The sequence below is a fragment of the Macrotis lagotis genome, chromosome 2 (assembly GCF_037893015.1).
Source record: "Macrotis lagotis isolate mMagLag1 chromosome 2, bilby.v1.9.chrom.fasta, whole genome shotgun sequence".
Lineage (NCBI taxonomy): Eukaryota > Metazoa > Chordata > Mammalia > Peramelemorphia > Peramelidae > Macrotis > Macrotis lagotis.
This window is the reverse complement of record NC_133659.1, coordinates 269,597,574-269,610,041: the sequence shown is the minus strand read 5'-3', so window position 1 is coordinate 269,610,041 and position 12,468 is coordinate 269,597,574. Positions and strand designations below refer to the sequence as shown.

The 12,468-nt window shown below is 34.9% G+C and overlaps 1 non-coding gene and 1 pseudogene across 1 annotated transcript; one reads left to right on the top strand and one right to left on the bottom strand.

The window, feature by feature from the left end:
• The first annotated feature begins 2,626 nt into the window (after positions 1–2,626).
• Positions 2,627–2,733, top strand: LOC141515684 (U6 spliceosomal RNA). The gene has a single exon (XR_012476442.1). It is a non-coding gene; the product is annotated as a U6 spliceosomal RNA (small nuclear RNA).
• A 7,160-nt stretch (positions 2,734–9,893) lies between these two features.
• Positions 9,894–10,238, bottom strand: LOC141511690 (small nuclear ribonucleoprotein Sm D1-like; annotated as a pseudogene).
• Between the last annotated feature and the right edge of the window lie 2,230 nt (positions 10,239–12,468).

Below are 12,468 nucleotides of genomic sequence, written 5' to 3'. Positions count from 1 at the left end.
GAATGCATTTTTGGTTTAAATTTTGCTTTAATGTAGGCTAGCCTTCCTACCCCCAAAAAGGTGTCAAAAGTTTTAATAAATATAGATTTGATACTTTTCTATGACAAGTTCTTTCTGAGGGTTGCCTGGACATAATTGAAAGTTAATTGAATGGGGGGGGGGCGGAGCCAAGATGGCAGCAAGAGAAGAGACTCTCCTAATTTCTCTCTCCAAAATATTTCAAAATTCTTAAAATTAGGACACTAATTAAATTTTTGAGAGTCAGAACCCATAGAAAGAAGCAGTGAGGCAATTCTCCAGCCTAAGGTAACATGAAAAATAGTGGAAAAACTCTGTTCCATGGGGTTAGAGGGGTGGCCCCTACCAGAATGAAGAAACTTCAGCCTCCTGGGAACAGCCCCAAGGCACATGGGAGCCATGGCCCCAAGCAGCAGAAGCAGTAGAACCAAGCACAACTTGGAAGATCAGCAGGGAGACTTCTGCCAGAATGAGTGAAAAGCCCAGGCCCTGAGCATGGTCTTGGCACTCAGAACACTCGGCCAGCAGCCCAGATGCAGGAAACAGAAGCAGGGAGATGGAGCCAGCAAGTAGGATTCTCTAGGCAACTGCACCCTGAGTTCTCAGTCCACTGAAGATAAGGGAGGGGAGGGAGACTTCTAAGATCTGTCCTCTGTCCATGGAACAGTACTTTCAGGCTCTGACCACATTCAGATCCTGATCAAAGTCTAGGCCCCCCTGTTGAACATCAGGGCCCCCCCACACCTCAGCCCCATGGCAGGGGGGGGCACTTATGGTCATTTACTGACCAGGAGGGAGGACAGAGCCTCACACAATGAGACCCTTGTGGGAGTGTCCCAAAAGCTCAGGAAGCACCCCAAAACCAAGCTCAGGCTGGGAAAATGAGCAAGCAGAAAAATAAGAGGAACACCATTGAGAAATATTTTGCATATGAGCCCAAGAAGGATCAAAATGCTCAATCTGAAGAAGAGGAAGCACAAGCTCCTGCATCCAAAGACTCCAAGAAAAACAGAAATTGGGCTCAGGCTATGACAGAGCTCAAAAAAGACTTTGAAAATCAAATGAGGGAGTTGGAAGAAAAACTGGGTAAATGAAAATGAAGTCAGCAGCTTAGTCAAGGAAATCCAAAAAATGCTGAAGAAAATAACATGCTAAAAACCAGCTTAGGTCAAATGGATAAAACAATTCAAAAAGTTATTGAGGAGAAGAATGCCTTAAAAAGCAAAATTGGCCAGATGGAAAAAGAGATAAGAAAACTCTCTGAGGAGAACAAATCCTTCAGTCAAAGAAAAGAATTCAGGGAGATTGATGAAATTACCAGAAATCAGGAATCAATACTTCAAAACCCCAAAAAATGAAAAATTAGAAGAAAATGTGAAATATCTCATTGAAAAAAACCACTGATAAGGAAAACAGATTTAGGAAACATAATTTAAAAATTATTGGAATACCTGAAAGTCATGATCAGGAAAAGAGCCTTGACATCATTTTCAAAGAATTACTACAGGAAAATTGCCCTGATATTCTAGAAGCAGAGGGCAAAATAGAAATAGAGAGAACCCACCAATCTCCCTGAGAAAGAGATCCCCAAAAAAACAACCCCTAGGAAGATTATAGCCAAGTTCCAGAACTCCCAAGTCAAAGAGAAAATACTACAAGCAGCCAGAAGGACACGGTTCAAATATCGTGGAGCTGCAGTCAGGATCACACAGGACTTAGCAGCAACTACATTGGAAGCTCTTAGGGCTTGGAATATAATATACCGGAAGGCAAAAGAGCTTAGAATGCACCCAAGAATGAACTACCCAGCAAGGCTGAATGTCCTCTTCCAGGGAAAAAGAAGATGGACTTTCAATGAACCAGGGAAATTTCAAATGTTCCTGTTGGAATGGCCAGAGCTGAACAGAAGGTTTCATCTTCAGACACAGGAATCAAATGAAGCATGGAGATTGGAGGAGAGGGGGAAAATATGAGGGAGAAAGAGATCCAAAACAAAACAACTCCCAGAAATGTTATACCCAAGTTCCAGAACCCCCAAGTCAAAGAAAAAATATACAAACAGCCAGAAGGACACACTTCAAATATTGTGGAGCTGCAGTCAGGATCACACAAGATTAAGAAGCAACTCCATAAGGTCTCATAGGGCTTTGGATACAATATTCTGGAAGGCAAAAAAATCTTGGAATGCAACTGAAAATCAACTACTTAGAAAAACTGAACATCCTCTTCCAGAGGAAAAGATAGATTTTCAATGAAACAGAGGAATTTCAAATTTTCCTGTTGAAATGACCAGAACTGAATAGAAAGTTTGACCTTCAAGTACAGGATTCAGGTGAAGCATAGAGAATGGAGGAGAACCATATATTATGAGGGACGTAAATGAGGATGAACTCCATGTATTCCTGCATAGAAAAATGATACTGAAAATAATCATATGGACCTTCTAATTTAATAGAGCATGAAGAAGGGTTTTTATATATGAAGCACAGGAGAAAGCTGAATTTGAAGATATAATATATTCTAAAAATGGACTCAATGGCTTAAAGGAAAATGTACAGGGAGTAAGAGAAAGGAGAGGTGGAATAGGTTAAGATATTTTATATATAAAGTTCTCACTTCAGCAGGCCATATACTAAAATTGGAATGATAGAGAGAACATTAGCATGGTCCCTATGCATGGATGACATGCAAATTCATGAAGCATTCCATATTTTTAACACAACATACCAAAACCTAGGGAATTCTCTCAAAATGGCTGTCAGGGGATATATTATATCTTTAAATGATTACATGAATAAATTAGAGAAAAAGAAAATCAACAAACTAAATATGCAACTAAAAAAAGTTAGAGAAAGGACAAATTAAAAACCCATTTAAATACCAAATTAGAAATTCCAAAAATTAAAGGAGAAATTAATAAAAGCAAAAGCAAAAAAAACTATTGAATTAATAAATAAAACAGAGATGACTTTATGAAATGACCAATAAAATTTGATAAACCTCTGATCAATCTGATTAAAAAGAAAGAAAACCAAATTGCTAGTATCATAAATGAAAATGGTGAACTAAACACTAATGAGTAGGAAATTAAAGTAATAATTCAGAATTATTTTGCCCAGCTCTATGCCAAAAAATTTGACAATCTAAGTGAAATAGATGAATATTTACAAAAATATAGAGGAGGAGATTAACTACTCAAGCAACCCTATCTCAGAAAAATATATTCAACAAGTCATCACTGAACTCCCTGAAAAAACATCTCCAGGGCCTGATGGATTCACAAATGAATTCTAGCAAAAATTTAAGAAACAATTGGTTCCAAATCTATAAAAACTCTTTTGAAAAATAGGTGAAGACAGAACTCTGCCTAACTCTTTCTATGACATCAATATGGTGCTGATACCTAAAGGAGGAAGATTTAAAACAGAGAAAGAAAATTATAGACCAATCTCCCTGATGAATATAGATGCAAAATTCTTAAATAAAACCTTAGCAGAATGATTACAACTAGTTATCACTAGGATAATTCATTTTGGCCAAGTAGAATTTATCCTAGGAATGCAGGGTTGGATCAATATTAGGAAAACTGTTAGTATAATTAATTATAATTATATAGTATATAATTATATAGTATATATAATTATATAGTATAATTAATTAATTATATCAATAATATCAAACCTATAAGAAATTATATGATTACCAAATTATATGATTATATGATATACTGAAAAATTTTTGAAAAAATATCGTACCCATTCCTACTAAAAACACTAGAGAATGTAGGAACAAATGGACTATTCCTTAGAATAATAAACAGTTTCTATCTGAAACCATCAACAAGCATTATATTCAATGGAGGGAAGCTAGAGACATTCCCAATAAGATAAGGGGTGAAACAAGGATGCCCATTATCACCACTACTATTCAATATTTTATTAGGAATGTTAGCTTCAGCAATAAGAGAAGAAAAAAAACTGAAGGAATTAGAATAGGGAAGGAGGAAACAAAACTCTCACTCTTTGCAGATGACATGATGGTTTATCTAGAAAATACCAAGAAATCCTCCAAAAAATTACAGGAAACAATTAGCAAGTTTAGCAAAGTTTAAAAGGAACCCTCACAAATCCTCAACTTTTCTATATATGACTAGCAAGATACATCAGGAAGAGCTAGAAAGAGAAATCCCATCCAAAGTAAACACAGACAATATAAAATATCTGGGAGTCTATTTGCCAAGGGAGACTCAGAAAAATTTTTTAAAACAATTACAAAACACTTCTAACACAAATAAAGTCAGATTTAAATAATTGGGCAAACATCAACTGCTCATGGATAGGTCAAGCTAATATGATAAAAATGACAATGCTACCAAATTACCTGTTTAGTGCCCTACCAATCAAAATTCCATAAAAATTACTGTAATGAGTTAGAAATAGTTGTAAGTAAACTCATGGAAAAAATAAAAAGTCAAGAATTTCTAGGGATTCAATGAAAAAATAGTGCAAAAGAAGGTGACTTAGAAAGTCCTACCAGATCTAAAATTACATTATAAAGCATCAGTTATCAAAACTGTCTGGTATTGGCTAAGAAAAAGAGTGGTGGACCAGTGAAACAGACTAGGTGCAATAGCAGGAAATGATTATAGTAATCTCCTGTTTGATAAACCCTGAGACCAGCTATTGGGATAAAAACTCCCTCATCAATAAGACATGCTGTGAAAATTGGAATTTAATACAGAAGAAACTTAGATTAGATCAACACCTCACACACTATGCCAAGATAAGATCCAAATGGTACAAGATTTAGACATAAAAAATAATATTATAAGCAAACTAGAAGATTAAGCAGTTGCTTACCTGTATGATCTATGGAAAGGGAATCAGTTTATGACCAAGGAAGAGATGGAGAACATCACTAAAAACAAACTGATTTTGATTACATTAAATTAAAAAGCATTTGCACAGACAAAACCACTGTAACCCATATCAAAAGAACTGTAGTAAACTGGGAAATAATTTTTACAACTAGTATTTCTGACATAGGAGTCATTTCTAAACTATACAGAGAACTGAGTCAATTTTTTAAAAAAGCCATTCCCCAATTGACAAATGGTCAAAGGATATGCAAAAGCAGTTCCCAGATGAGGAGATCAAAGCAATCCAGAGTCATATGAGAAATTCTAAATCATTACTTATTAGAGAAATACACCTTAAAGTTTATCTGAGGTAACACATCATACCTATCAGACTGGACAGTATGACCACAAAGGACAATGATCATTGGTGGAAGGGTTTTGGGAAATCTGGTACTCTAATGCATCATTGGTGGAGCTGCAAACTCATCTGACCTTTCTGGAGAGCTGTCTGAAACTATGTCCAAAGGGAAACAAAAATGTGCATACCCCTTGATCCAGTAATACCACTACTGGGTCTATATCCTCAAGAGATGAAGAAAAAGGGCAAAAACATCATTTGTACAAAAGTATTCATAGCATCCCTGTTTGTGATTCCAAAGAATTGGAAATCCAGTAAATGTCCTTCAACTGGAGAGTGGCTTAGCAAACTCTGGTATATTTATGTCATGGAATACTATTGTTCTATTAGAAACCAGGAGATACAGGAATTCAGGGAAGCCTAGAGGGAACTGCATTAACTGATACTGAGCAAGATGATCAGAACCAGAAAAACACTGTACACTAGAACAGCAACATGGGGTTGATAATCAGCCTTGATGGACATACTCTTTCCAACAATCAGGGACAATTTGGGGCTGTCTGCAATGGAGAATACCATCTGCATCCAGAGAAAGAACTGTGGAGTTTGAACAAAGACTAAGGACCATTACTTTTAATTTAGGAAAAAAAAAAACCCTGATATCTTATTGTTTGATCTTGTTACCGCTTATATTTTTATTCTTCCTTAAGGATATGATTTCTCTCTCATAACATTCAATTTGGATGAATATCTGCCATGGAAAGAATATAAAGACTGGCAAATTGCCTTCTGTGCAGAGGGTGGGGGAGGGAATTATAATTGGGGGGGAATTGTAAAACTCAAAATATATAAAATCTTTTAAAAAATAAGACCCAATTAAAATCTCATCTTCTATACAAGAAGCATTTCCTCTTATTTAAAAAAAAAGATACTTCATACAAAAGAGATTTTTTTTTTTGCAATTAGCTTTTTGCAATGGCATAGAAGGGGGAAGGTGAGGAGCAATGAGAGCACCTTCACTCTCATCAGAAATGGCTCAGAGAGGAAACTGCAAACACACTCAATAGGGTATAGACATCTAGAGTAAAAAGGAGAGAAGGAGGACAGGTAGAAGGGGGGGATGTGGGTGATAGAGGAAAGAGTAGATCATAGGAAAGAATAGTCAGATATAACACATTTTCTTTTTTTACTTTTTGCAAGGTGCTGACATTAGGTAACCTGTCTGCGACCATGGGTCAGATGGTTGCTGGGTCTCTGGGGTGGTATGTGGGCTTGGGGCCTCTTGGCCCCAGGGCCAGTGTTTTGTCTACTGTGCCACTTAGCTACCCTACAGCACATTTTAGAAGAGGGATAGAGTGAAAGGAAAGAGAAAATATAATATATGGTAGTGAGGAGGAATAGATGGAGGGAATTACAATCAACAACAATTATGTAAAAATATGGAAGTAACTTCTGTGATGGTCTTATGATAAAGATTATGATCCACCTGAGACAGAGTAGATGGTATCAGAACACAGACTGAAATACATTTTTTTCTCTTTCTTTTACTTTATTTCTCATGAGGTTATATATTTTTGTAGGGGAGGGGACATTATATTTACTCTTAAAAAAGAATATTTTACTATTTTTTAGTAAAGTCATATTAACCAAAAAAGAAAGAAAGAAGGGGGATGGGAATTCAGGGAAGCATGGAAGGATTTGCATGAACTGATACCGAGTGAGAAGAGCAGAACCAGAAAAACATTGTACACCCTAATAGCAACAGGGGGTGATCATCATCCTTCATAGACTTGCTTATTCCATCAGTGCAACAATCAGGGACAATTTGGGGTTATCTGTGATGGAGAATACCATGTGTATCCAGAGAAAGAATTGTGGAGTTTGAACAAAGGTCAAAGGCTATTACCTTCAATTTAGGGAAAAAACCCTCTATCTTATGTAATTTTGCTGTCTCTTACACTTTAGTTTTCTTCCTTAAGGATATAATTTTTCCTTCATCACATTCAACTTAGATCAATATATACCATGGAAGCAATGTAAAGACTAACAGACTGCCTTCTTTGGGGGGTGGGAGGAGGGAAGCAAGAATGGGGCAAATTTGTAAAACTCAAAATAAATAAAATCTTTCATTGGAAAAAAAAAACAAAAAAAAAAGTTAATTGAATTGTTCAAAGAGTCACGTCTATTATGCTTTATGTGAGAGGCAGATTTTGAATACTAATCTTCCTAATTCAATGGCTAGCTCTATCCACTATCCAGTAAGCACACATACACATACTCACAGTCACAGACATGCACGTGTGTGTGTGTGTGTGTGTGTGTGTGTGTGTGTATGTATGTGTATGATGCAGGGGAAGATGAAGAGAATTTGAATATAACAGGAAAGAATTTGGGTGGAGATGGAAATTGACTTGAAGTAGAGAATTATGATTGTAACAGATATGATTGTAATCTTGGGTGGGGACCCTCCCCATTCTTAAGTACCATTGTTTAATGTAAAATTTGTATAACTGATCTCCTTGGGCTTTATCCTCTACCTAATTCCCAATCCAGTATAGGGGAAGGGAGTTCACCTTTTGCCCTCTGGATGAGAGGCAAGACATAAAAACCTGGGTTGGACCCTAGTTCAAGGCCAGCTCAGTCTCCTCTGACCATGGCCCAGCCAAGGCTGCTTGGCTATTCTTTTATCTCTCTAGCCCTTCGTGTGTTTGTGTGTGTGTGTGTGTGTGTGTGTGTGTGTGTGTGTGTGTGTGTGTGTGTGTGTATGTATCTTATACATACATTCTTAGAAATTATTTAAGGTTACAATCCTTTGCTAGATTCATCACATTCACATATGTACAATCCATCATGAACAACTTGAATACACACATATTCATTGGTTTCATATATAACTAGAAAAGCATAAGTATATAAATTTAACTATTTCATTAACTGTACAAGCCTTTTTTAATGTCTACTTGAATATCAATGTGGGCAATATAGAATTGACAGCTTATAAAGTTAATCAATGTTTAATAAATTTTTTATATGAAATGGTAAGATACCTATGTCTTTCTCTGTCATAATGATACATTTCTTGAGAAAATTGCAAATTCTATCACTTCCCACTTCCTTCTACATCTTGCCATAAGATAGATAGAGAGAGAGAGAGAGAGAGAGAGAAGAGAGAGAGAGAGATTAATAGAACTTTCATTAAGCCCTTATTATGTTCCATACACTGTACTGATTGCTGGAATTAAAAATACAAGAAAACAAAGCATTTCATTACCCTGAAGGCTTTTACATTCAATGGAGGTAAATAGTATTTACTGAGGTTTACTGAAAATTTTAAAGGGATGGTGTTTTGGAAACCATCCCTGGTAAAACAGTGTAAATCATAAAGAGAAAGGAGAAAAAAATCATTTCAGTAAAACTAGAAATTATGTAAGCTATCTGACAATATATGTGATACTGCTTACTTGCAGTAGTCTATCATTGCAAAGCAGGAAGAGAGATGCACTTATCTATTTCTTTTTCCAGACAGAGCTTGAAATTAAATTACCCAGAATTCAATTTTGGGTTGTTAACCTTGTACTTCCCTGTACAACAATATCTATAAATTGTTATACTCAACATGTACATTATTTCGTTTTTCCTGCAAATGTTTACTTTATACTACATCAGTATTTATCAGTCTTTCTTGCATTGTTCATGTTCATCATTTCTTATGGAAGCATAATATTCCATTACATTTCTGTGTCAAAGTTTATCTGTTCCTCAATTGATGCACATTTATTTTTTCTTCATTTTTCTTAGCTACTATTGAATTTGCTAGTGAGAGAATTCTTGGACGATGGTGGAGTGGATCAGAAAACTTTTTACCCTCCAAGTTTCATTAAAACACAAACAAACCAAAAAAAAGTTAGCTGAGAGCATCTGAAATAAATCCAAGGTTAAATAGCTGTCTTCCTAAAACAATTTGAGAAGAACCGGGACCTCCAGGCATGAAGGTTATGCCTGAATGAAGTGGGAACATCTTCAGGATAAATCATCAGAATCAACAAAAAAGGAGTCCTGGGAACAATTGGGTTAAGAGGCAGCCTCAGTCAAGGAGATAGTACACACCTGGGGAATGCAGTAGTGAAGGACAGGGACCCTGTTGAGCACTTGCAAAAGAGTAGTCTCAGGTTTTACCTCTAAGGCAAGAGGGACAGCTGTGGTTTGAAACCACAGAGAGGGACCACAAGGAACAAGATCATTTGTGTGACAATGTGGTTTGGGAGAGAGGGAACTAGCTGTGAGTAAGCAATGGAGAGGAGAGTTCATGAGACAGATCTCAGAAAATAACAGTAAGAAGGACCTGATCCTTGGAGTACTTTCCTTATACCTCAGGACTACAATTTGATTGCATTAATATCTGCTAAAAATAAAACAAAACAAAACAACAATTGATTAATTAAAATGAAATAGCAATGAAAAAGAAGTCAACTGTAGATGGCTACTCTAAAGAAAAACTTAGGTTCATATTTAGAGCAAGATAATGGAGATAAAAGTCACTCCTTTTTCTTTTTTTTCTCCACATTTGTGTTTATTAAAAATAGACATCATAAACAAAACCTGTACCAAAAAACATTCTGATATTATGGAATTCCATAACAATATTCATGAAAGAAATTATCATCTGGGCCCCCCCTTTCTTCTGCCAAGACCATATCCTCATCCTCTTTCCTGACCTCGGCCTCTTCCTGCAACATTTTAGATTTCATTTTGGTTTCACATCCACAAGTAAAGTATCCAGAGATAAGCTGTCTGAGAGGAAGAAGTACCAAATTTTATTTCCTCTTATTCTCAGTGTTTTGAACCACACAGACTGTCTGTTCTTGATGATCATTTTCTCAACTTTAAGATGTATATTCATATTGATATCACATCTGTGATTGTTCCACACACTTCTGTTCCATTCTTCAATTCAGTGATTACAATTTCATGACTAAACTTCATCAAAAACCTCACCAGTTTCATCCTTCACAGTGCCATCAACCTTTCAGTATGTTAGACTGCAAAACCACGTCCACTAGGATGCTAACCAAGACACTCCTTTTTCAAAAGAGAAATGCCAAGTGATCCTAAGCAAAAAAAAAAAAAAAAAGAGTACTTGAAAGAACTCAAAAAAGACTTTAAAAATAAAATGAGAATGATCAACGAAACTTTTTTTTTTAGGATTTTTCAAGGCAAATGGGGTTAAGTGGCTTGCCCAAGGCCACCCAGCTAGGTAATTATTAAGTGTCTGAGACCAGATTTGAACCCAGGTACTCCCGATTCCAGGGCTGGTGTTTTATCCACTGTGCTACCTAGCTGCCCCAAAACTTTTTAAAAAAATAGAATAAATTCAAAAAATAAAGAAAATTATGAAAAGAAAGTCTACCAACTTGAAATAGAGAATCAAAAGCTTAAGACAGTAAATATCTTGAAAATAGAATTGAGCAAGGAGATGCTAATGATATTCTAAGAAACCAAGAAATCATAAAGCAAAATCAAAAGAAGTGGGGAAAAAAGAAGAAAAAGGAAACATCTCATCTCAAAAGTAATGAAGGAGAAATAATATAATAGTCAGACTACTTGAAATTTACTATAAAAAGGATCATGATACAGTATTACAAGAAATTATTGGGAGGAAATGCCCTGAAGTTATAGAACAAATAGACAAAGTAAAAATAGATAAAAGTACAACAATCACCACCTGATAAAGATCCCAGGAGAAAAAATTATAGGAATATCATAGCTCCATTTCAAATCTTCCATGTCAAAGATAAAATAATGGAAATAAGAATAAAAGAAAAACAATTTAAATATCATGGAGCTAAAATAAGTATTACAGAAGATCTAGCAATTACTAATTTGAAGAAACATAGGTACTGGATTAATATATTCCATGAACAAAGGATTTGAGGTTAAGATCAGGGTAATTTACCTAGCAAAGTTAAGTATAGGACATATATCAAACTTAAACATTTTCATAGTTTTTGAAAAATCCCAGAATTTCAGGAAAAATTTGACATATAACATGCAGAAGGAATAAAAGCTATGTATTAAATATCATTTATAAAAGACTCAGGGTAAAATTGTTTGCTTTTCATATGTTAAAATATTAGCAATAATCTTATGATTGACATAATTTCAGTAGTTTGAAAGAAAGACATGGTCTAAGCTGAGTAGAATGGAATGATTTAAACTTGATGACTACAGTAAAAGAAATAATTATCTCATACATATAAAGCATAAAAGGAACAATGATACAGAAGAAGGTAGTAGGGGGGAAGGTATATAATGTTGAAACATTACCCTCAATGATCTTTTATACACATATGCACACCTACATACATACACACACATAAACACATATGTGTGTATGCACATATTCATTTGTTCATATACATATGTGTCTATAATTATGTAAATGTCTTTTAAATTCAGAAAGAAATAAAGGCAAGAGGATAGGGTTGGAGAGAGATTAAGGGAAGGACATTTAAAGGGTTGGGGAGGTGAAGGAATAGGAAGACAAGATAATGAGTAGAAGTAAAGCAGAGAAGTGACAAAAGATAGGGTAAATAAGGTGAGATTGTGAGGAAAAATAGGAAAAGAAACAAGTAATTATAGATACAATAAAAGGCAGAAAGAATTTAGAATGTAAAAAAAAGCAGGGATAGCATTCATGATCTCAGGAAAAGTTGTTAAAAGAAACAATCAAAAAGGAAAAATAGAAAAAATTACAGAATACATCAGAAATATTGTTAAATATTGTGTTAAATCACTTAAAAAACCTACACAAATTGTATACCTGCCAAATATACACAGTTAACTATATGAACACAAACATAAAGCACTTTTTACGCATATAAACTTGTATATAATTATAGTATATTTATTGTTCATGGGTAGATATATTTTAAAATGACAGTTTTATCTGATATATTTATACAATGTCTGTTAAATTACTATTTTCAGCAAGAAGAAATAATTAAAATGTTCATTTGAAAGAACAAAAGTTCAGAAATTTCAAAAAATCAAGAGGAAAATGTTGTAAAGGAAGCAGATTCAGCAATATCCAAGCTTAACCTATGCTGTAAGGTCAAAGCATTGCTGGAGGATATTTCAATGATTTTAAATTAAATATTTTTGTATAAAAAATTTTATGAGGTCAGAATAAAAGGAATATAGAAAATTGGGAGGAAATGTTGATAGATAAACTCTC